At 44.6% G+C, this 25,721-nt stretch overlaps 1 protein-coding gene and 1 non-coding gene across 4 annotated transcripts in view; one reads left to right on the top strand and one right to left on the bottom strand.

The window, feature by feature from the left end:
* The window catches only part of CMKLR1 (chemerin chemokine-like receptor 1), a 421,974-nt gene that overhangs the window by 135,306 nt on the left and 260,947 nt on the right, over positions 1-25,721 (top strand). The window lies entirely within an intron of this gene.
* TRNAA-UGC lies at positions 24,052-24,123 on the bottom strand. Its single transcript has one exon. It is a non-coding gene; the product is annotated as a tRNA-Ala (tRNA).

Raw genomic sequence — 25,721 nt, 5'->3', positions numbered from 1 at the left:
TTTGTTCAGTCTATCTGAATCATTACCCATGAAAACCTTCTCCAGTACGGGTACCTCCCCAACATCCTCTTCAGTAAACACCGAAGCAAAGAAATCATTTAATCTTTCAGCGATGGCCTTATCTTCTCTAAGTGCCCCTTTAACCCCTCAATCATCTAACGGTCCAACTGCCTCCCTCACAGGCTTTCTGCTTCGGATATATTTTAAAACATTTTTACTGTGAGTTTTTGCCTCTACGGCCAACTTCTTTTCAAATTCTCTCTTAGCCTCTCTTATCAATGTCTTACATTTAACTTGCCAATGTTTATGCATTATCCTATTTTCTTCTGTTGGATCCTTCTTCCAATTTTTGAATGAAGATCTTGGCTAAAATAGCTTCTTTCACCTCCCCTTTTAACCATGCCGGTAATCATTTTGCCTTCTTTCCACCTTTCTTAATGTGTGGAATACATCTGGACTGTGCTTCTAGGATGGTATTTTTTTAACAATGACCACGCCTCTTGTACACTTTTTACCTTTGTAGCTGCTCCTTTCAGTTTTTTTCTAACAATTTTTCTCATTTTATCAAAGTTTCCCTTTTGAAAGTTTAGCACGAGAGCTGTTGATTTGCTTACTGTCCCTCTTCTAGTCATTAATTCAAATTTGATCATATGAAGATCACTATTGCCAAGCGGCCCCACCACCGTTACCTCTCTCACCAAATCCTGTGTTCCACTGAGAATTAGATCTAAAATTGCTCCCTCTCTCGTCGGTTCCTGAATCAATTGCTCCATAAAGCTATCATTTATTCCATCCAGGAACTTTATCTCTCTAGCGTGTCCCGATGATACATTTACCCAGTCAATATTGGGGTAATTGAAGTCTTAGTCAAAAAGGAGAGTCAGTGGTATACCACATAAATATAATCAACAAAAAAATTAGTGGAAACCAAAATAATTTTAGTATTACAGCCTAAAAGGTGTCAGCAAGCCTGTCGTTGTGACACTTCAAAAGTGACCAACCGGTCTACACATCACCCACCTTTCAAAGTCCTTTTTAATGAAATAAATTTTTTGAAATTTTTGATTTTTTGTAAAATTTCTTCTAATATGCACTAGTGAAAGACTCTTTGCATTATATTTAACCAGACCCAACACGGCCTGTGTTTCGCTGTGAAGCTTCTTCAGGGGCATGCAATGATATCAATGTATAGCGAGTCACATCACTTTACCTGAAAACATTATTAGCAAAGTCAATTCAATTTCTTTGATAAAAGATAAAAAGACAGAACAATACTTATCCTTGCATAAACTTGGCTACCATTTTGAATTTGGACACAGCGTCTCAATGTTTCTTCACCTGAAAGCAAAGGAAACGAAGCCGAGGCTTTTAGTTGTTTAAATATTCAGTCATCAGATGACGTCATGAATGCGCGGAACCTGAATTTTCTACCAGCTGACGTATAATCAACAGGTTCTACCAAACCAAAAGATTGTCAACAACAGTGTTTTATGTATCATTGTCCAAGAAAAACATATAAATCAAGTTCAGTATTTAACCCGGACGGAGCAACAGTGTTAAGCTTGTAGATTCATCTTTGTTCTTTTTGCAGTAATGCTGACTCCCGGTCACCACCGCACCAATGTGGGGGAACATGATCGATAGCACAAAATCGAAGATCAGCAAAATTATGGCCAAGATTTAAACAATGCATTACCAGCGGTTCATCTGCTCTGGAATGTTTAATGTTCGATTTGTGTTCAATCATCCTTGTTTTTAAAAGACGTTTGGTTTTGCCAACATATGATAGTCCACATGGGCAACTAATCAAATAAATGACCATAGTGGATAAACACGTAGTATGGTGTTTAAAAAAACTTTTTTGTCCAGTGCCAATAGTCAATGTGTTCTGAATGGACATGGAGGAAACACACACTGTACAGCAGTTGCAGGGAACATGTGATCCCTGTAAATTATCATTAATATCTAAAGGCACGGAGCAATCAGATCTCACTAGCAGGTCCTTAAGATTAGTAGCCCTAGAAAAAGTAATACGTGGGGGAACTTGAAAAATCTGATGTGTTTGTAGAACATGCCAATTCTGAAGTATTGATTGTCGAATCTTATAAGCGTCGGAGGAAAAAGGCAAAACACAGGTGTGACGAGATGTTTCTTCTTCTTTTCTTGGCAAAAACAGCCATTCCCTGTGTGAAAATTTTGCTCTCTGATAGGCTTTCCGAATACTTGCGGCCCGTGGGTATTCTGTGTCAAGTATTCGGAAAGCCTATCAGAGAGCAAAAAATGACAGCCGACCTAACCCTTCCCTCCTCGGCAGTAGGCCTTGGGGAGATATCCTCGGTGCGAAAGGACAATGCAGGGGTCATGATTTGGGCCACTTAACTAGTTATCTACTTTTGACTGTAGCTGGCTAAGTCTAACTTTATCTAGCCACATGAGGCTGGACACTTTAACCAGTGATATTCAAAGCCTTCCAGTTAGGTTTCAAATTTATCTGGCTAAGGATTTTCATATACCTTTAATCTTTGATATTTGGCAGGATGCTTATCCGGCTAACTTTATCCGGATGAGTTAGCTGCTTTAGACTTCCTTGAATACCGTGCTCTTAATTGCTTAATATAATTTTTAACAATGTGTTGCCCTTTAAACATAATAATAAAACCTGAAAGATGCTGCCAACACCCAGCTAGGCGATGACCAACTACTCTGCTTTTGGTGGGATGGTCCCTGAGTTTTGGCTAAATGCCCTTTCTGGCAAAATAAAAATCCATCTGCCTGAATGCATTCCTGTGGGGGTTTGAGTCGCCTCTTCGACCATCTACATTGGTTTTAAAATGACCTATAAAATAGCTTTTGAAATTGGTCAACCTACACATAGGCAGGCATCAGAAACAATTACACAAGCTGCATGCATTCGATTTGTGTAATACTGCCGGAAGAAATGGTTGTTGTGATTTTTTTTAACTTGAATTTTATTTGCTGGTAATAAACTCAATAGACAGCACCACTCAGGCTGCATCTAGGGATTCAAGACCCTATTAAATGTTCTCTAAGATTAAAATAGAGAAAATTGCATTTTTAGTGCTGACTTTCTTATTAATCCTCCATGGTTCAGTACTTAGAAGGATGTGGAAGTGCTGTGAGCCCAAATAAAAAGGGAAATGTATTTTAATGAATATTTAATAGCTTGAAAAGGTTGATTCAGAATGCTCGAATTGAAAAAATGAAGGGGATTTTGATTTAACCAATAAATGGACTAGATATTTTGTTCTTTATAGTACCAGGCAGCTGCCTTTAAAAGCGAGGTCTGGTTCTGACGCATAACACGGTTAATGATGGCAGAAAAAAAACAAATTGGGCCATCCGGTTTGCCTTCTTGAGATTCTTCCACTTTGGGTAGATAAGCATGGGGGAGGGGGGGGTGAGGGGGGGAATTTTCAAAAGCCATTTACCCCGAAAATTGTCCACCCTATATGGGGGTGAGAGTGCTGCAAGGATCAACAGCAAGGGTATTTTAACCGGGGGGAGGGGAGTAGATGGGCTTACAAGCGGGGGATAAGTCGGGGGAGGCAACAATGTGCATAATCTTTTGTATTTTTTTTTTTTCGAAACTACATGCATTCTCAGGGAAGTAGCCTCAGCAAAAAGCAGGTGCCCATCTCCACGAGTACTTCCTCCCTAGACAACTTTCAAAGGAAAAGTTGATGCATGCTTTACCTTCAAGAATGGCACATAGCCCTTGCGTAGAAGTAACTGTGGACCTTTCAGCGATTTATGTAGTTTTGAAAATTTCTCCCACAACACCAATTCCCTACCATTCTCCCCATGTCTTTTACCTAAACCTTCAACCTTTTTCCTATTACTGCCTCCCCCCCCATATCACTCTCAAGCACACACATTGTTGAGGTACCAGCTGCCACTACCTCCATAGGGTGACAATTTTCAGGCCTCGCTGTCCTCTTCCAAGATTCTTAAAGGGCCAACAATGAATCCCACACCCGGGTCCCCCCTCCATGTGTTAGCACCGAGCTTTCTAACCATCTGCACAGTCACCAAATCCAGTATGGCCATTGCCCTGAAACATCTGGCCTCTCCATGCTCATTAAAGTTTGGGAGTTGTGATCGCAGTGTAGCTCCATGCACATTGTCTCTGGTTCAAAAAAACAAACCAGAAACCAAGCCAATACTGCAGTAGTGACCAAAACAAGAGGACCGGTGAACACCAGGAATTCTTTATTCAGCACAGAACATCATAATAAGCCCGACTCAGGCCGCATTTTGCTCATTTGAGCTGCTTCAGGGGCTATTTCACTTGATGCCGGTGGTTGCCTGCATACAGCAATTCAGCTTCTCTGAGTGTGCGCCACAACTTCATGGATTGGTGCGGTCAAATCTCAAGAACTGATCTCTCTGTAAACACCACACAAAAACAGTCAAGAGCCACCGTTTTGCTGAGCTCCTAAAGTAGAAATTATCTCACCACCAAGACTTGATAGGTCAGCGCGATCACTTCTACAAGTGATTGTATAAGTGTTGTAGAAGTGATCGCGCTGACCTATCAAGTCTTGGTGGTGGGATACTTTCGACTTTAGGAGCTCAGCAAAACGGTGGCTCTTGACTGTTTTTGTGTGGTGTTTACAGAGAGATCAGTTCTTGAGATTTGACCGCACCAATCCATGAAGTTGTGGCGCACACTCAGAGAAGCTGAACTGCTGTATGGAGAAGAGACGGCGGAGGGGGGATATGATAGAGGTCTTTAAGATCATGAGAGGTCTTGAACGAGTAGATGTGAATCAGTTATTTACACTTTTGGATAATAGAAGGACTAGGGGGCATTCCATGAAGTTAGCAAGTAGCACATTTAAGACTAATCTGAAAAAGTTCTTTTTCACTCAACGCACAATTAAGCTCTGGAATTTGTTGCCAGAGGATGTGGTTAGAGCAGTTAGTGTAGCTGGGTTCAAAAAAGGTTTGGATAAGTTTTTGGAGGAGAAGTCCATTAACTGCTATAAATTAAGTTTACTTAGGGAATAGCCACTGCTATTAATTGCATCAGTAGCATGGGATCTTCTTGGTGTTTGGGTATTTGCCAGGTTCTTGTGGCCTGGTTTGGCCTCTGTTGGAAACAGGATGCTGGGCTTGATGGACCCTTGGTCTGACTCAGCATGGCAATTTCTTATGTTTTTTGTTAACCACCGGCATCAAGTGTAATAGCCCCTGAAGCAGCTCAAATGAGCGAAACTCGGCTTGAGTCGGGCTTATTTTGATGTTCTGTGCTGAATAAAACATTGCCTCTGGTTGCCTTCTTAGAAGCTGGAGGCAGCCATAATGGTGCCATGAGGGTTGTAACCGCTGCTCTGTGCAGATCACCCCTAGTACCTTTTTTTGGAAGAAGGATGCAGTCTTATGATCGCAACAGCTGTGATGAGACCACATCCGGCTTCCAGGAATGAATTGGGGTAATCTATGTAGAAATGCGGATTGGCAGACAAGTATTCTTAAATAAAGAAATAAATACTGCTCAGATGGTGCAGTTACACAGAAATATTTTACTTTGAATCATAAGAGCTTTGGAAACACAAAAGCTTCTAAAACATTTTCTTCTTTAAATAACTAGGTTGATAACGTATTTTCTAAACTATTTTCTTAAACTACTCTGCACAATCTGTGTCACTTTTGAGCTCCCTCCTCCACCCCAGGTAATTCCTTTTCAGCATGCGAAGCTGTTGGAAATCTGCAGCATTTTCGCTGTCTGCTTTGTGATTCAGACTGGCACAATGTAGATTGAGTCACAGCAGTTATAATAGCTATGGGCCAGATTTATGGACTTCAAAAAAAAAACCCTTCAAAATTGCAGGCAATTTCTTTGTACAATACATTTTTCCAGCACAATGTAATAAAAAAAATATTAGAAAAGAAAAATCAGCAAAAATGGGATCTGACCTAATAGTCCAGATCTGAGTTCTATTTCTGGATCTGGCTCCTTGTTCCTCAGGCTGGCAAGAGTCAGGGAGGTGGCATTTACAGCTCTCCTCCAAAGAAAGGCAGGGAGCCCCAATCATTGCTCAAAAGTGCACGTGGCATCCTGGACCTCTCGGCCACAGGGCTGTTTCGACAATGGCTGTGCTAGGGAGGGGGGCGGGAAAATTACTAAAAGTGAGACGAGCCCTCCTCCCCTAGGTAACTGTGAATGAAGGCTCATGCCCCACTGGGGCAGCTTTGGATTTGAGTTGGAAGCCCATTGAATCTGATGGCAGATAATGACTGATTGGCCCATTTGCCTGGCCCCCAGTTTACTTCCTGGTGCAGTGGATTTGAATTTTACATTTCATTTCTCGGCTTTCCAAATCTGAGCTCAAGGCAAGTTAAAATTAGGCACAGAATTGAGACCCTATACACACCAGGGTTTCTCAGCCCAGTCCTCAGGATACAACCAGCCAGTCTGGTTTTCAGGATATCCACAATGAATATGCATGAGATAATTTACATGCACTGCCTTCGTTTTTATGCTAACATATCTCAGGCATATTTACTGTGGATATCCTGAAAACCAGGCTTGTTTGTGTCTCTTGAGGACTGGAGTTGGTCACCCTTCCCTTGTTAATTTAATTCTTTTTCATCTCCGTCTCCAATGCTTGGATCCCCTGCTCCCTCTTATCTTTCCACTTTTCAGCCTATGCTTCTTCCCTGACACCTTTCCAACCACTTTTAAAAGAGCAGAACAAAACTGCTGGGCAAACCCTCCTCTCAGCAAAAACGCTGCAATGCTTGTAAAATGTTGGCCTCTACAGATGTTTGATCTTCCTTCAGACGCAAAAAATTGTGAGACGCCCATTCTCTCATGAGTGTGGAGCCTAGGCATCATATTAGATTCAAACTTGACAGTGCATGACCATACTAAATCTATAGTTAAGGCTGCATTTTTTAAACTGTGCTTAACGTGGAAGGTAAGGCCACTTGACTTCTCACATTTCTGGTCTATACTACAGGCTTTGGTGTTTTTCATCTTAGATTACTGTAATACATTCTATATTGGGATGCCAGTCAGTGTGTTAACATTGCAAATTCTGTAGAGCTGAGTTGCTTGGCGTTTTAGGCCAGGGCATTAGAATCCGTATTGCACAAAGTTTGAGTGACCTTCTTTGGCTTGCTGTAGAATGGAGAGTTAAGAACATGGTAGCTATGAAGTTTGACAAACTCTTTAGTAATAACTCCTTTCCATGGATTAATATTTTATACCGAACAAAACAAAAAAGACCCTATATATACTCTCTTTAAAGCTGTGACCACCAAACAGTGGTCACAGCTTTACCGAACAGTTCTTATCAAAGCACTCTGGAGACGCTTACGTCCGGGATGAAGCATTTGTTCTATGATCATCTTGAAATTAACTCCTGAAGAAGCGATAATTTATCGCGAAACACCGGCCGTTGTCGGGCCTGATTCTTCAACTGTATTACGGGGAACAGATGTGTCCTTTTCCGAAAAATTTAAAAATATTTAGAGACTTTGAAAAAAGCCGTTTTTGATAAACATTTAACAGAAAATATACCGCACATGACGAGTAGTTCGGACGGCAAGTTATAATACTGCCGTCGTCTGGCTTGCTGATGCGGTTTCATCAATATTATTAAGATTCCTCTCTTGACATTATTTTTTCATTCACTGTTTGGTGGTCACAGCTTTAAAGAAAGAATATATAGGGTCTTTTTTGTTTTGTTCGTTGTGTTTGAGAAGACTTTAGTTGGTTCTTTTGTTTTGCGTTTTTAATATTTTATACAACATATTTACAATCCTTCTTGGACATTCATGTCATTCCATCATGGGTTACTGGATGTGCCAACAATTAAAAGGATGCTCAATAATTTTCAAAGTCAATTGTAAAACAGGTGGATGTGCCATTCTAAATGTTGCTGGAGCCGCTTATGTTAGGTTAAAGGTCCCTCCTGACGCAGTTATTCAAAACACGGTTCCGTGTTGGGGGACCGTGTAACACGTATTATCAAAGTATCAGTGCCATCCCAAAGTTTTCAATAAAGTTCTACCTGCTTTATATTTGAAAACAAGTGGACTTTGAAAATTATTGACCATCCTTTTTGTTGGGCTTTCCCAAGTTGGATTTGGTCTTTCACCTCTTGGATGTTACTGGATATGCCCTCATTACATCATGCTCAGCTTGGAGAGACACAGGAAAGAACAGTCTCTTAAGACAAGCAGGATGGTAGTCCTCACACATGGGTGACATTATCAGATGGAGCTGGCTCACTGAGCATGCCCAGCATGCCACTATCCCTGCGTCCACGTGGGGTCTCTCTCTAGTCCTTTCTTTTCTGTGGAGCTGTCGTCTTATGGAGGTGGAGCTTGTGCTTTTTTTTTTTTTCGGAAAATGAGTTTTTCTTTGCGATTTTTCGTGTACTTTTTTCCTGCGCTGGGTCTGTCTTTGGTTCCCATCAGATTCTTCTCGATTGTTGATTTTTTTCGCTTCTCCTGTTTCCGCTGGTCATCACGCCCTTGCAGTCTCTATGCACCTCATGGCTGCCTCGGGCTTTCGCCAGTGCCCCCAGACTATGTCCCTAACAAATTCACATGAAGTGTGTATCCTTTGCCTGGGGGGCATTGCACGATGTCCATGGCTGCAAATTGTGTGCTCAGATGACCCCGAAAGGCTGTCAGGCCAAGCTGGACAAAATGGAGAAAGTGTATGGCTCAGGCAAATCCGAGCCATCTACTCTGGTGTCAGTGCCATCAATGCCCAAGGACCAAGGGGAACCGATTGCCCTCTATTACCACCCCTCCCCTGAAGCTCTCAGGGCAGGGGGCTCCAGGGATTAGCAAGTCTTGGACTCCTCGAAGTCCTGGACTTCAGGATCATCTTCTTCATCCTCTGTGCTGGGGATAGACTGGGCAGAGCACCGTGGGAGATCTCACAAACATTGGCACCTGTCTCCGTTCATGCACGGGACCGGGCATGTAAGGACCATGGCGCTTGTCACCCTGCCGCCTAAGCGGCCTTGACACTAGCGGACCCCATCCTCCCTCAGTGTCGGTGGTCCGAGGCCGAACATCGACCCTCCTCGGGGCTCCGAGGAGGAGTTAGACCCAGCCCTCTCCTCTCAGCCTGCCATCTGGTTGGAGGTGTTCGAGGCAGAGCCGGAACATCGGGTGCACCTGGCTGTAAATCGTGCTCTGCACGATCAGGAGCAAGCGCCCCCACCACCGATACCAGTGCCCTCGCAGACACCTTCGAGGCTGGCACCTGGACCAATGCCGACTGATGTCAATGTGTCGATGCCGACTGCAGTGACTGGGCTGGAACCATTGCTGGATTGTCTTGATGTCCTCCTTGGTGTCCTTTCAAAGCAGTTGATGCCAGCACCTTGCGATCCCTCTGTGAGTCTTCAGGCACTGAAAGACAAAGTGTCCGAGTTAGTCCTCATGGGGGATTCCTCGGGAGATGAGGGCCCATTGGTGTTCTCTGCACCTCAAGGTCCCTCAGCAGCACATCCAGCGCTCCCTGGGCCAGGGCCCAGCCCTGTTGGGCCCACTGTATCCCTGAGCCTCCCAGTGCCTGCGCCCAGGGATATGCCCAGGGCTTCATGACCCCCCCTCTCTGGGTGGTCCCGAAGAGCCTGAGGGCCCTTATGACCCCTGGGGCAGGATACCTCCGATGCTTCATCGGTGGACTCCAATGACCTTCTGTTGGATCCTTCCCCTTTGGAGAAACACTGGCATTCTTCACTGGAGGACTTGAACTTCGCTGGATTTGTCTGTGCGATGGCTGAGGCTATTCCCTTCCAGCTCATGACAGAAGAGGATGCCTGCCATAAAATGCTTGAGATCCTCCAGTTCATTGACGCCCTGAAGGAGGTCATGGCGGTGCCAGTGCATGAGATTTTCTGGGAACTACTCACTCCGTCACTCCAGTTAATCGGAAGGCTGATGGGGTGTATCCCATGAAACAGGCCATGGGCTTCAAAAAGCACCAGCTTCCCCACCAGTCAGGTGGTTGAGTTGATGGTCCAGAAGGTGAAACGATCAAAAACCTATGCATCCGCCCCTCCGGGTATGGACAACCAAGCATGGGATGCCATGGGTAGGAGGTTGTATCAGGGCTCCATTCTGGTGGCCCGTATTGCTTCCTACCTCCTATACATAACCCAATATACCAGCAACCTCTGGAAACAAGTCCAGGAGGTGGTAGACGGCCTGGTGCTGCAGCCTCAGGAGGGCCCTTATGGCGCTTGTCCAGCAGGGTCTTGAATGTGGTAAGCATGAGGTGCGTGCTACCTACAATGTCTTTGAGACGATGGGGCGTATAGCAGCGGCTGGTATTTCTGCTTGCTGTATAGCCTGGTTTTGGGTCTCAGACCTTCGCCCTGAGATAAAGGACCGGCTTGCTGAATTGCCTTGCACCAGCAATAATCTTTTTGGCGAAAAGGTCATGGAGGCAGTCACGCAGCTGAAGGACCACCATGAGACCCTTCAGCACTTGTCCACTGGCACCTTGGCCTCTTCCAAAAGGTCATCCCACACAGGGCTGAGGAGGCCTTTTTATAGGCCAAGAGGAGGGCCTCCACCCACAACCAGTGCCCCTGGCCAGCCCTGCTATGGGGTTTTGACTGGCAACGAGGGTGTGTATGCCAGTCACTTCTTCTGGTGCCCAGGGACCCACCAGTCGGGGGCCACCTCTGCTTCTTCATGGATGGGTGGCCGGCCGTGATGTCTGATCAGTGAGTCCTGTCCGTCATCCGGCATGGCTACAGGCTGAATCTCGTGGAGACTCTGCCAGATTTTTCCCCGAGCCCGCAGTGGGGTCCCATCTCACATCCAGAACTACTTTGAGAGGAGCTCTTGCCCCTTCTGACAGCCAGAGTGGTGGAACCTGTTCCTCAGGAGCAGCAGGGTTGGGGGTTTCACTCCCATTACTTTCTGATTCCAAAGAACAGGAGGCTTCTGTCCCATTCTGGATTTGCAGGCCATGAACAGATTCCTAAAGGAAATGTTCAAGATGGTATCCTTGGGCTCCATAATTCCCCTGTTGAACCTGGCTGGTCCTGGCTTTGCTTCCTCGACCTAAAGGATGCATATGCTCACATCGCAATCCTCCCAAGTCACAGGAGGTAACTTCGCTTTGTGGTGGGGCTCCAGCACTTTCAGTACCACGTGCTTGCGTTTGGTCTTGCCTCTGCTCCGCAGGTTTTCATGAAATGACTAGCTGTGGTGGGGGCTTACCTGCGTCAGCTAGGGGTCCAGGTATTTTCATATCTGGACGACTGGCTGGTCCAGAGCGACACATAGGCCGGGGCACTGCAGGCGCTTTGTAGTACCATTCAGGTCTTGGAGCACCTGGGGGTTGCAGCTAGCATCTGCAGGCGCTTTGTAGTACCATTCAGGTCTTGGAGCACCTGGGGGTTGCAGCTAGCTTTCATCAGGTTCATGCTGGAAAAGACAAAGGCAAAATCCTTCCTGCCACGCGACAGGGTGCGGGCCCTAGCATCCCTGGCAGGGACATTCAACAGAGCCAGCTAGTTTTGGCATGGAGTATGTTGCAGCTTCTAGGACAAATGGCTGTGATTGTACTTCACTCCTTTTGCCCTTCTACATATGCACCGAGCCCAGTAGCCCCTGCACTCCCAGTGGCGACAAGCCACCTAGGGCCTTCAGGTCTGCAAACAGTTGACCCCCTCACTCAGGACTTCCCTGACCTGGTGGACATCTCCACTCAACTTGGAGCGGGATATTCCCTTCCGAGCACCCTTGCCTCAGGTTGTGCTTACCACGGATGCATCCCACTTGGGGTGGGGAGCCTAAATCGATGGCCTCCGCACCCAGGGCTTCTGGACCACACAGGAGGCACAGTTTCAGATAAACCTCTCGGAACTGAGGGCGATATGGTATGCCCTGTGGGTCTTCTGGGATCACTTGGCCAACAAGGTCATCCTTGTTCGAACGGACAACCAGGTGGCCATGTGGTATATCAACAAGTAGGGGGTACCAGATCCTTCCTCCTTTGTCAGGAAGCAGTACAAATCTGGAGCTGGGCACTGGTGCAGGGGATGTTTCTCTGGGCCATGTACTTGGTGGGCACAAAACAACCTGACAATCTGGCTGAGTCATACCTTCTGGCCCCACAAGTGGTCTCTGAAACAGGAGATAGCAGACTGGATCTTCCATCTCTGAGGGACTCCGGACTTGGACCTGTTCGCCTCCCCAGCAATGCGAAGGTTCCCTGATACTGCTCTCTGTCCAGGCCAGACAACGTGCCACCCACAGACGCCTTTTCTATCCACTGGGGGATGGACCTCCTGTATGCCTATCTGCCTCTTCCATTTCTGATGAAGACTCTCCTGAAGCTTCGCCAGGACTGGGGGGTCCATGATCCTTGATGCCCCACATTGGCCGAGACAGGTCTGGTTCCTGTTTCTGCAGGTACTGTCCAGGCGGAACCTGATTGGTTTGGGGATGGCCCCGGACCTCCTCTCTCAGGATCAGAGCAAGCTGCGCCATCCCAACCTCCATGCCGTCTCTCACAGCATGAATGTTGAAAGGTTGATCCTGCAGCCCCTGGACCTTTTGGAGGACATAGCCCGGGTCCTGGAGGCTTCAAGAAAGCCGTCCACCAAGAAGTCTTATGCCTTAAAATGGGAGAGGTTCACCATCTGGTGCGAGTAGAAGGACCTCGATCCCTTCTCTTGCCCTGTTCGACAACTCCTAAACTATCTGCTGCACCTCTTGGAGGTGCGACTTAAGACCAACTCCGTTTGGGTGCACCTCAGTGCCATAGGAGCTTATCACCAGGAGGTGGATGGTTCGCCCATCTCAGTGCAGCCTATCATGGGGCGGTTCATGCAGGGGCTGCTTCAGCTACAGTCTCCACTGCGGGCCCCAGCGGTTTCTTGGGACCTGAACATGGTGCTGGCCCAGCTGATGAAGCTGCCATTTGAGCCATTGCACTTATGCACGCTCAAGCATTTGATTTAGGTCATCTTCTTGATAGTGGTCATGTTGGCAAGCAGGGTCAGTGAGTTGCATGCCTTGGTGACTTATCCACTCTACACGAGGTTCTTCCATCTTAACCAATCTGTAATCCTACCTACCTTCTTCCCCTGGCCTCATGACAGCATGGGAGAGAAGGCACTGTATATGCTGGATTGTAAGAGGGCCTTGGCCTTCTACCTAGACTGTACGATGGGCCACAGACTGTCCACCCACTTGTTTGTCTCATTTGACCCTTGTAGGCGGGTTCTGTTTAGCTGGGAAGGCCGTAAAACCAAGAAACAAATGAAATGAAAGTCTCATCGTCATTTCAGAGTCTTTAATTCTTTTTATGTTGCTTGCCCGCCAAAATGACTTCAGTTTGTCCTTTGTTAAATATTTTATTCTGCTTCTTTTGAAATTATGGCGTAGGGTATTTCAGACAGGGCCAAAAGTCAGAGTGTTAATTGTTCTGTTTGTTGCTATCAAGGCTATAAACTGATATGCGTTCGGCTATTGTTTTGTATTTTAGGGACAAAAAAAGGCAGCAAATTTACTGACCTGTTATCTGCCAGCAGATTGTGTCCTAATGTCACTAACTGTCAAGCCACACAGTGAGATTGTTATATAATTTATAAGAAAACTGGCAGCAGGCCAGCAGAGCCAATCGACGGGCAGACATTTGCATATTAATGACACCTCATAAATAATACATAGAGCCCCCCCAAACAAAGCTGATGAGAGAGAGAGAGACAGGACGAGCTACAGCATAAACAGTCGGGTTAAATTATTTCCGGGGTTTGTTTTTCTTTTTTTTTTTACTTTCTTCTTTACAAGAAAGGGTTTTAAACCGAGCTCCTGTCAAACGATACTCCTTCAGCCATGCTGGTGAATAATACATAAGCTGCATTTACTGTATCCATTATCAACTGTCCTGGAAAGCAGAAATCACTTTTCCTGCCCGCACTTATGACTTTTGAGAGAGAGAGAGAGAGAGAGAGAGAGAGTGAAGTGGCAGAGAAGATAATTTTATAAAGGGAATAATAAAGATTGAATCTGCTTGCCACCTGCCCATTTTGGACTGCCGTCGGGCCTACTTTAATGAGCGCTCTGCACAAACATTACCCGGCTCAAGAGCAGGGCTGAGAACAGCTTCATCCTTCTGTGCGGTGTGGCTGAGTTTGCAGTTTTACATTTTCTGATGGTTTTTCTCTATTCATGGGGGCCTTAATCCGAAAGGACTCTTCCCCAATAGACAGGGAACCCCAAGTAAATGCAATTTTTAAATACTGTCATCAAGTCCGCCTTCCCATGGGTTAAAAGTAGAGTGTATGATTCCCCAACACAGCCAAAGCTCCTGTAACCAATTCTCCTCTGCGTGATTCCTCTGTGCAGCGAGGCAACCTCGAAACACAGCCATCGTCTCTAGGGATACATGAACCCTGCAGGGAGGTTAAACAACCGGGAGTAAATACTTCCTTCTACTGTCCCCTTCCAATTAGTGACAGGTTTTCTAAAAAGAGGTCCGGCCTTCTCTGCACAGGCCAAACTACAGTTCATGAAGAGAACCGCTGAGTGATCAATCTTTGTTTTATGCCCCTGGGTTCAAGTCTCTGCTTCAGGCACGGTCTCTGGCTTCCGCCCCTGGGTTTAAACCTCTCTCTCTGCTTCAGGCACGGTCTCTGGCTTCCGCCCCTGGCTTTAAACCTCTCTCTCTGCTTCAGGCACGGTCTCTGGCTTCCGCCCCTGGCTTTAAACCTCTCTCTCTGCTTCAGGCACGGTCTCTGGCTTCCGCCCCTGGCTTTAAACCTCTCTCTCTGCTTCAGGCACGGTCTCTGGCTTCCGCCCCTGGGTTTAAACCTCTCTCTCTGCTTCAGGCACGGTCTCTGGCTTCCGCCCCTGGGTTTAAACCTCTCTCTCTGCTTCAGGCACGGTCTCTGGCTTCAGCCCCTGGGTTTAAACCTCTCTCTCTGCTTCAGGCACGGTCTCTGGCTTCCGCCCCTGGGTTTAAACCTCTCTCTCTGCTTCAGGCACGGTCTCTGGCTTCCGCCCCTGGGTTTAAACCTCTCTCTCTGCTTCAGGCACGGTCTCTGGCTTCAGCCCCTGGGTTTAAACCTCTCTCTCTGCTTCAGGCACGGTCTCTGGCTTAGACCAAAAGAAACTTTTCAAGCACCACCAAGCCCTTACTGCCACCACCCACTGTAGCTTATAGGGGGAGACTCATACACTTCCCTTGCCCAACTGCAGCTAGAACCAGCCCCACGGTAGTTTCTTTTTATTTTACTCTAACCTGTTTACTGTTAGAGATCCAGGACGCCTTGTGGGGGCTTCCACCATTCATCTCCATCGCCATTGGATTCTCCGACACCTCCACCTCCAACTCCTCCCTCTGCCTTTAGTAGTCCTTCTTCCTCTGCAGGCCACCTCCCTTTCTCCTCCCTGTCCACCTGGGTGTCCCCTCCCCCTGGCTGAGGTGAAGGCTGTGCAGCTCCTCCTCCTTTGTCCTCAACCCTCCCCCTCCCCCAGTGCCTCTCAGAGGAAAAGCTTTTCCCTTTACCTGGGGGTTCTTGGATTTTGAAAGTTTCACCCAGGTTTCCTCTCTTGCACAGATTCCCCCTCCGGCCTCCTCAACCAACCTCTCCCAGGGTAAACACTAACTATCACAATACAGAACTTAAATATGCCATTTACCACATTTTTAAGAAGGTGGAAAGCTGGTAAATTCCCCCTTTAAATCAAGTTGTACCCACCTCTTCTGTACTCACTGTAGCAACTTCTCACCTTATGTCAGTGGAATCCAGTCTGGTTCTCTCCACACCCAACTGTTAAACAAGACCCACCCACATGGTTACTGTTTCCAGTATCATAGTATTAAGGCGCTTATGTCATGTCATATTTCCTTTTTTTTGTATTCAATAATTTGAATGCCATTTAATTGCATCTTTGAGAAGCTCACTAGCCACAGTCTTTCTTAAGAACATAAGAGGTGCCATGCTGGCACAGACTAATGGTCAGTTGGGTCCCGTATCCTGTCTCTGCAAGAGGCCACTCTGACTTATTTGGAAGTGCCCAGCAGTAGCCACAGGAGAAACCATTTGCAAATAGTAAAACTGTAATGACTGCACCCCCTATATTCTATTCCTTTTCTGTTAGGACAGAGGGGTGGAAAAGACTAGAGATCAAGTCGTCTGTGGCAGGTACTAAAGGGTAGGCTGGCATGAGCCAGATTCTCAGCTGCCACTATCTTCTGTGTTTTCTTGTCTGGAAAAACAAGCCATATAGGCAATGCAGCAGTCTGGTTATAATCTACTGTCGCTGTTCTGTGCACTGATCACCGGGTTCATGTAGGAGAATTGAAGAACTTCAGCATCATGTAACATAGTGAAGTCAGTTTCCTAAAATACAACCTGTGATTATGTTCTCTCAATATATGCATCAAACTGGAATTCGTTTTCATTTGCAGGAAAGTAGTTTTGTCGTCTTGTATTTTTGTTTTATAATAATTTGGTGGCAACTGTGAAGTGAATGGTAAGATTGTTCCTGCCTAATTGTGAGTTTTTTTTTCTGTTGACTTCTTAACAAATGTGCGTTCATTTTCTTCAAAATGCATTTTTAGTTGAAATGATGTTATTGGGCGGCAATAAGGGGGACCGTGAATCTACTGACAACCTTTTTGGCTTGATGCTGGCAGTTGAACTCTCTGCTTGCTTGTACACAATATAAAAAGTAAAAATCTTGTATTTGAACTCCTTGGACACTGCTGAACTTTCATGTCCTTCCTCCTTGCATTGATCCATTATTGGGCAGCACTCATCTTCCCAACGACAACTTCTAAAGGACTGCCAAAGAGCACTATTTTTTCAAAAGTGGCACGTGGGCATAAAATGCCCTTTTAACAGCGAGACACAGTAATTTTAGCGCTGTACCAAACTAAATTATCACTTTTTAATGAAACCTTGGAGCGATTTTCATTTGTGCTCTTGTACATTATGTTGTCGCAGGTGGTGGTCTTTTCACTTTAACTCTAGCTCTGGTTCTGTTACCTAAACGGGTCTGACACTGGCAGAACTCGAGAAAGGGAATGGAAGACATCAAAATATTCAGAAGGGCTCTTTTTGCAGGCTTACCCTGTGTGTTGTATGTTTTCTACATTTTATTTTAAATGTAACTTGTCATGTTTTCTCTTTATGTTTTATGTGTCTCTGTATGTTTAGAAGCGTATTGAACGCAAAGACTGGAATTGTGAAATATAAGTGTATACATCTATAGATAAATTAAATGCATAAGTTATTACATAGCCCAAAGACATACAAAAACACCATTAAACCAGAGCTGGATTTAAAGTTACCCAGGGTTAGCTTGTATTTTCTGTGTGTCTTGCAGTACTGTGTCGCTGTCACTCACAACACAGCATGCACGCTTTGGAAACTGTGCTTCATGCATGTTCCTATAACCACTCAGTAGGGAAAATGAGCTTGCATGTCAACTCTGCCTCTTTGGATAAAAGGCAAGTAAGATGTGTGTGTATCCTAATTAGGTACAGGGAAAGCCACAATTAAATTTCCTAACGATGACCCCCTACCACAGACGTGGCACCAACCTGTGATATGAGAAACTTTCAGAGCCACTGTTGAATTATTCTCCGTAATCTAATGAGGAGAAAAACAGACAGGGAAATTGTTCCCTTAGCTAATTTTCTAGCCAGCAGGTACGGCCGTGCCCCTGCTGGAAGAAGACAGAGAGAGAGAGACAGATACATAATAATTATGATGCATCCAGGACCGTCCTGGTGGAGAGGAGATGTCCAGGGGTTCGGGAGTCATGTTGCTGCATGAAATTAAAAGGAAGTAATTGCGCGGTGCCTCTGGCAGTGCACCCAATTAGAGTCGAAAGTTGAATAAAGTTTTAGTCAAGTCAAGTCATTATTGATGACATGCTTTTCCAACAAACAGAGTTCAAAGCGAGTTACATCAAATTGTCAGAAGAGACTCGGATACAAATTCATCAAAACACATGTTTGAGTACGGTGAGCTGCAGTAAGACTGACAGACAGTGTGTTGGGATTTTGTGAGCATTTCACAGGGAAGGAAAGAGAAACCATTCAGGTTTTCATATTTTTAGGTTCCGGAAGGTGGATAGTTTTCTTCAGGAGGAAAGTGGCCTGGGTTTGGCACCTTGTGTGGGGGGTGGGAGGTATGAGGGTTTTCAGTGGGTCTGATATGGACTGGCCTGTCAGGAGTCAGAAGGTAGTTGTTGTGGGCTTAGATTTGGCTAGTGCCACAAGCTACCTCCAGCAGCCAGGTTTTCACTGTTTTCCTGAAAGGTAATGAGATCTGAGACAGGTCTGATGTACAGGGGATGGAGACTTCCAGCGGGGTGGGGTAGAGCCTGCAAAGGTCCTTTTCCTGGTGTTCATAAGGTACAAATTCCTTGGGGATGGCATCACAAGATAGGCCTGTGCCCTTACTCGTAGTGCTCAGGAGGGTTTGCAGGGGATGAGGGAGCTGCTGAGATAGGTAGGGGGTCTAACTTGTGGGTCAGGATCTTGAAGTTGATGTGGGTAAAGTGTTAGCCGCCAGTTCAGACTTTTCAGGATTGAAGTTATTCTGTCAAACTTGAATGTGTTAAGAACATAAGAACATGCCATACTGGGTAAGACCAAGGGTCCATCAAGCCCAGCATCCTGTTTCCAACAGTGGCCAATCCAGCCTACAAGTACCTGGCAAGTACCCAAAAACTAAGTCTATTCCATGTTACCGTTGCTAGTAATAGCAGTGGCTATTTTCTAAGTCAACTCAATTAATAGCAGGTAATGGACTTCTCCAAGAACTTATCCAATCCTTTTTTAAACACAGCTACACTAACTGCACTAACCACATCCTCTGGCAACAAATTCCAGAGTTTAATTGTGCGTTGAGTGAAAAAGAACTTTCTCTGATTAGTTTTAAATGTGCCCCATGCTAACTTCATGGAGTGCCCCCTAGTCTTTCTGTTATCCGAAAGAGTAAATAACCGATTCACATCTACCCGTTCTAGACCTCTCATGATTTTAAACACCTCTATCATATCCCCCCTCAGCCGTCTCTTCTCCAAGCTGAAAAGTCCTAACCTCTTTAGTCTTTCCTCATAAGGGAGCTGTTCCATTCCCCTTATCATTTTGGTCGCCCTTCTCTGTACTTTCTCCATCGCAATTATATCTTTTTTGAGATGCGGCGATAATAATTGTACACAGTATTCAAGGTGTGGTCTCACCAAGGAGCGATACAGAGGCATTATGACATTTTCCATTTTATTCACCATTCCCTTTCTAATAATTCCCAACATTCTGTTTGCTGTTTTGACTGCCGCAGCACACTGAACCGACGATTTCAATGTGTTATCTACTATGACGCCTAGATATCTTTCTTGGGTGGTAGCACCTAATATGGAACCTAACATTGTGTAACTATAGCATGGGTTATTTTTCCCTATATGCATCACCTTGCACTTATCCACATTAAATTTCATCTGCCATTTCAATGCCCAATTTTACAGTCTCCCAAGGTCTTCCTGCAATTTCTCACAATCTGCTTGTGGATTTAATTACTCTGAACAAGTTTGTATCATCTGCAAATTTGATTACCTCACTTGTCGTATTTCTTTGCAGATCATTTATAAATATATTGAAAAGTAAGGGTCCCAGTACAGATCCCTGAGGCACTCCACTGCCCACTCCCTTCCACTGAGAAAATTGTCCATTTAATCCTACTGTCTGTTTCCTGTCTTTTAGCCAGTTTGCAATCCACGAAAGGACATCGCCACCTATCCCATGACTTTTTACTTTTCCTAGAAGCCTCTCATGAGGAATTTTGTCAAACGCCTTCTGAAAATCCAAAAAGGTGAACCGGTAGATGGTAGTGTACTTGGATTCAAAAAAGTGAAGCAGATTTGTGAGGCAAGACTTGCCTTGGGTAAAGCCATGCTGACTTTGTTCCATTAAACCATGTCTTTCTATATGTTCTGTGATTTTGATGTTTAGAACACTTTCCACTATTTTTCCTGGCACTGAAGTCAGGCTAACCGGTGTGTAGTTTCCCGGATTGCCCCTGGATTCCTTTTTAAATATTGGGGTTACATTAGCAATCCTCCAGTCTTCAGGTACAATGGATGATTTTAATGATAGGTTACAAATTTTTACTAATAGGTCTGAAATTTCATTTTTTAGTTCCTTCAGAACTCTGGGGTGTATACCATCCGGTCCAGGTGATTTACTACTCTTCAGTTTGTCAATCAGGCCTACCACATCTTCTAGGTTAACCGTGATTTGGTTCAGTCCATCTGAATCATTACCCATGAAAACCTTCTCCAGTACGGGTAACTCCCCAACATCCTCTTCAGTAAACACCGAAGCAAAGACATCATTTAATCTTTCCGCGATGGCCTTATCTTCTCTAAGTGCCCCTTTAACCCCTTGATCATCTAACGGTCCAACTAACTCCCTCACAGGCTTTCTGCTTCGGATATATTTTAAAAAGTTTTTACTGTGAGTTTTTGCCTTTACGGCCAACTTCTTTTCAAATTCTCTCTCAGCCTGTCTTATCAATGTCTTACATTTAACTTGCCAATGCTTATGCATTATCCTATTTTCTTCTGTTGGATCCTTCTTCCAATTTTTGAATGAAGATCTTTTGGCTAAAATAGCTTCTTTCACCTCCCCTTTTAACCATGCCGGTAATCGTTTTGCCTTCTTTCCACCTTTTTTAATGTGTGGAATACATCTGGACTGTGCTTCTAGGATGGTATTTCTTAACAATTACCACGCCTCTTGTACACTTTTTACCTTTGTAGCTGCTCCTTTCAGTTTTTTTCTAACAATTTTTCTCATTTTATCAAAGTTTCCCTTTTGAAAGTTTAGCACGAGAGCCATGGATTTGCTTACTGTCCCGGGTGTCCCCCTTCCAGTCAGTAATTCAAATTTGATCATATTATGATCACTATTGCCAAGCAGCCCCACCACCATTACCTCTTACCAAATCCTGTGCTTCACTGAGAATTAGATCTAAAATTGCTCCCTCTCTCGTTGGTTCCTGAATCAATTGCTCCATAAAAATGTCATTTATTCCATCCAGGAACTTTATATCTCTAGCATGTACCAATGATACATTTACCCAGTCAATATTGGGGTAATTGAAGTCTCCCATTATTACCGCACTACCAATTTGGTTAGCTTCCCTAATTTCTCTTAGCATTTCACTGTCAGTCTCACCATCTTGACCAGGTGGACGGTAGTAAACTCCTTTCACTATAGTCTTCCCTAACACACAAGGGATTTCTACCCATAAAGATTCAATTGTGCATTTAGTCTCATGCAGGATGTTTATGCCATCTCTATGCCATCTCAGACATAAAGTGTCACCCCGCCTCCCGGATGCTCCTCTCTGTCATTGCGATATAATTTGTACCCCGGTATAGCACTGTCCCATTGGTTGTCCTCCTTCCACCATGTCTCTGAGATGCTAATTAAGTCTATGTCATCATTCACTGCATAAAAAACAACAAAAAAAGGAAAAAGTGTATATACACACAGATGATTCACACTTGGTGCATGTTATAGACAATCAAAATATTGGATGGAGGAGGAGGGTTGATGATTATGCACATAGTGAGCTCACCCATGGGGGTTTCTGACTCCAATATAGGAAACCTGTCCTCTTTCCATATAAAAATTTTTTTCTTTGTCATAAAACGCTGACTCTGGGTGTTAAAAGACTCCGGAGTTATTGAGAGATTGTTGTAGAATTGATAACCTGTTAGTGGTATGAATATATGGAATATCGGCCATACAAAAAAACAATAGGTAGGTGGTTTTTGGATTAGATCATTCACTGCTATACATTCTAATTCTCCCATCTTACTTCTTAGACTTCTGGCATTAGCATACAAACATTTCAAAGTTTGTTTTTTGTTTGTATTTTCATTCTGCTTTTTAATTGATAGGGATAAATTAGAATTTTTTTTAGCTCAGGTGAGTTTTTAGTTACAGGCACTTGGACTACTTTTCTAATTATTGGAACCTCACTGTCGGGATTCCCTAATTCTAATGCATCATTAGTATCCTTTGAAGATACCTCTCTCCGAACCATGCGCTGCTGAGCGACTGTCGGCTTTCCCCTTTGTTCTAGTTTAAAAGCTGCTCTATCTCCTTTTTAAAGGTTAGCGCCAGCGGTCTGGTTCCACCCTGGTTAAGGTGGAGCCCATCCCTTCGGAAGAGACTGCCCCTTCCCCAAAAGGTTCTCCAGTTCCTAACAAAACTGAATCCCTCTTCCTTGCACCATCATCTCATCCACGCATTGAGACTCCAGAGCTCTGCCTGCCTCTGGTAACCTGTGCATGGAACAGGGAGCATTTCAGAGAATGCTACCCTGGAGGATCTGGATTTAAGCTTTCTACCTAAGAGCCTAAATTTGGCTTCCAGAACCTCCCTCCCACATTTTCCTATGTTGTTGGTGCCCACATGTACCATGACAGCCGGCTCCTCCCCAGCACTGTCTAAAATCCTATCTAGGTGACGTGACGGTCCGCCACCTTCGCACCAGGTAGGCATGTTACCAGATGATCCTCACGCCCACCAGCCACCCAGCTGTCTACATTCCTAATAAATAATAAAGCTCTGGAATTTGTTGCCAGAGGATGTGGTTAGTGCAGTTAGTGTAGCTGGGTTCAAAAAAGGTTTGGATAAGTTCTTGGAAGAGAAGTCCATTAACTGCTATTAATCAAGTTTACTTAGGGAATAGCCACTGCTATTAATTGCATCAGTAGCATGGGATCTTCTTGGTGTTTGGGTAATTGCCAGGTTCTTGTGGCCTGGTTTGGCCTCTGTTGGAAACAGGATGCTGGGCTTGATGGACCCTTGGTCTGACCCAGCATGCCAATTTCTTATGTTCTTATGTTCTAATAATCGAATCACCAACTATGATGGCCGACCTAACCCTTCCCTCCTGGGCAATAGGCCTTGGGGAGATATCCTCGTTGTGAAAGGACAGTGTATCACCTGGAGAGCAGGTCCTTGCTACAGGATCCTTTCCTGCTGCACCAGGTTGATGCTCTCCAATCATGAGACCTTCTTCCTCCAAGGCAGCACCAGGGCTGCCAGTCTGAAGTTGGGACTTGGCTACTATGTCCCTGAAGGTCTCATCTATATACCTCTCTGTCTGCCTCAGCTCCTCCAGGTCTGCCACTCCCTCCAGAGATCGGACTCGTTCTCTGAGAGCCAGGAGCTCTTTGCATCGCATGCACAAACACATGTACAATTTCTCACCGGCGGGTAAAAAAATCATACATGTGACACTCGATGCAAAAGACTGGGAAGCCCCCCTTCTTGCTGCTGGACTGCTGCCTTCATCTCAAATTTGTTCAGTTCCTACTTAAGTTTTAGGTTGCTATGGGAGTAGGAATGTGTCTAATTAATGTCCTTTAAATGTATTAGTGAATTCACTATATGTCTAGTAGTGGCCTACAGGGGAATGATCAAACTTTCAATAAGGTTTTTTTTTGGTAAGTGGCACCCGCCCATAAATTAAAGGATGAGCTAGGGGTGGGTTGGGAAATACAAACAGTCTAACTTCAGTTAGTCAGCCAGAGAGACTCACTGCTCTCTTGATTAACAAATGTTGGTACCTAATCAAACCAAATCACACCTTTCCAAGGTGAGTAACTGAACTGAACTTTTCAACCTTTTTACTTAGATATACACTGCTCCTAGCTTATTTCTAGCTTCTGGCTTTTCTTTTTTTTAATTTACAAACACTCTAACTTCTGCTTACTAGCTGCCTTACAGACTTTTAAAAATAAACACACTAACTACTGCTTACTAACTGCCTTACTGACTGATTATTAAAAAATACAAACAGTCTAACTTCTGTTTATTCGCTGCCTTACTGACTATTAAAAGCACAAACACACTAAATAATATTCCCAAATAGTTAACTTTGCCCCAATACTTTTAAAAAAGACAATGTCCCAAGCAAAAACTTACTGATTCCTTTTAGCCACCAGCAAGGTGATCCTCTCCTCTTAGTGCTCCCACTGGATTGTCAAAAGTGGAGATGCTGGGGATTGAACCCGGGGCCTCATACATGCAAAGCATGCGCTCTACCACTGAGCTACATCCCCTCTATTTTTTTTCCCTTCCAGTATCATGTGAGCAGCAGAATTTTGAATAAGATCTGCTGGCTGCCTCCATATATTGAGTAAATTCCAGAAAATAGGAGAGGTGCTCCTTTAAATGTATGGAAGCATTTATTTATTTTGACCTGGTGGTTTCCTCCTGCTCCTTTGGACCTAAATTTCAGTCGGAACCATGGCGGTGTCCAGTTGTCACGAGCCTTCATTTGTAACCACCTGGGGATACATGTTTGTCATGTTTTTGATGAAATACCGTTAAAACCTTTATCTTTCTATAACTCTGCAACTTGGGTCATTGTTTCTGCTTTGCATCTCATCTGGAGCTGGTAAAAGCAATTAACTAAAAATACGTTGTAGCTAGTGACTGTAATTAATTTATTTATCTTGCAGCATGGCGATTCTTGCTCTAAGACAAACACTGGTGAAACCACTGAATGTAAATCTCCGTTCAGAATGCCGGCTCAGCACTCAGTCCCATAATGGGAGTCTGTTCTTTACTGCTCCCATGTGACCCCTCTCCATGCCGTGGTTCCATTGATCGGGTCAGTGGGGGTCAGTCGTCTCTTCTTGCTCTGGAATAGCGAGTTGTTGGGCCCTTGTATACGACTGGCATTTGTTTCATGTGAAAGGGAGAGACTGTGGAGCAAGTTCCCTGTAGTAAAACTTTTTTCGAGATGTCTTACATGGGGCACGTATCCTCTCTTGGCTGAGTCAAGTGGCTAAGGTGATGACCTCTGCCCTTAGCAAAATTGCCTCTGCAGCCAGTGGGGATTACGCTGCTTGCAGTGTGCAGTTTCATTAAGCTATGTCAGAATATGTTTTCATTTCAAGCTAAATGTGGACTTCTGTTGAAAAAGAGAGAACCATTTGATATGTTTAACTATTATGCATTGTAGGGGGCCTTGAGAGCCATTAGGTTCACGAGAAAGAAAGCCTCCATGCCTGGTGTTGGAAACCAAGTAATTCAATTTTCGCTAACCATGATAATACAAAAACACAATATAAAGTTTTTAACCCTCCCCCCACAAAGAATTTTCTTTGAATTTGAATTAAAGTTGTGGTCTTCTTCAAATATTGTTTAGTTGAGGAAACATTTCTATGTACCTTTTATAGGTGAATTAGAAGCCTTGTGATAATTAAGCAGCTCACTTGTAGCTCAGTGTGAATTATTCCTCACTCTGCCCTGTAGTTTGGCAGATAAAATCCTAGGAATTTCCAGATGCTTCGTAATCATTTTGGCGATTTTGAATGTTACGATTTAATTTTTCTCCTATAAGCCTTGTATGATAAGCAGCACCCATTGACAAAGGGGTCAAATCTGTTTGGTGGAACCGTGCTAAGATACGTAGGGAAATTTTTCCTTAAATCTTGAGAAGCCCCTCTGTAGCACAATGCTGTTAATATCTATACTTTGAACTTCCTCTGCATGCAGGCAGGCCAATCCCCACCAATGGGTTATACACTTCTGCCAGCAGATGGAGACGGAGTAAGAAGCTGGCATCACGGATATATAGTCCCGCCCTGACATCAGCCCACCAGTATTCTCCGTCTCCAGCAGATGGTGGATATGCATCTCCCTAATTGGG

This window comes from Rhinatrema bivittatum, chromosome 11 (genome assembly GCF_901001135.1).
Source record: "Rhinatrema bivittatum chromosome 11, aRhiBiv1.1, whole genome shotgun sequence".
NCBI classification, from domain to species: Eukaryota; Metazoa; Chordata; class Amphibia; order Gymnophiona; family Rhinatrematidae; genus Rhinatrema; species Rhinatrema bivittatum.
The sequence above is the reverse complement of the archived record's forward strand: the minus strand, read 5'-3'. Positions and strand labels throughout refer to the sequence as shown.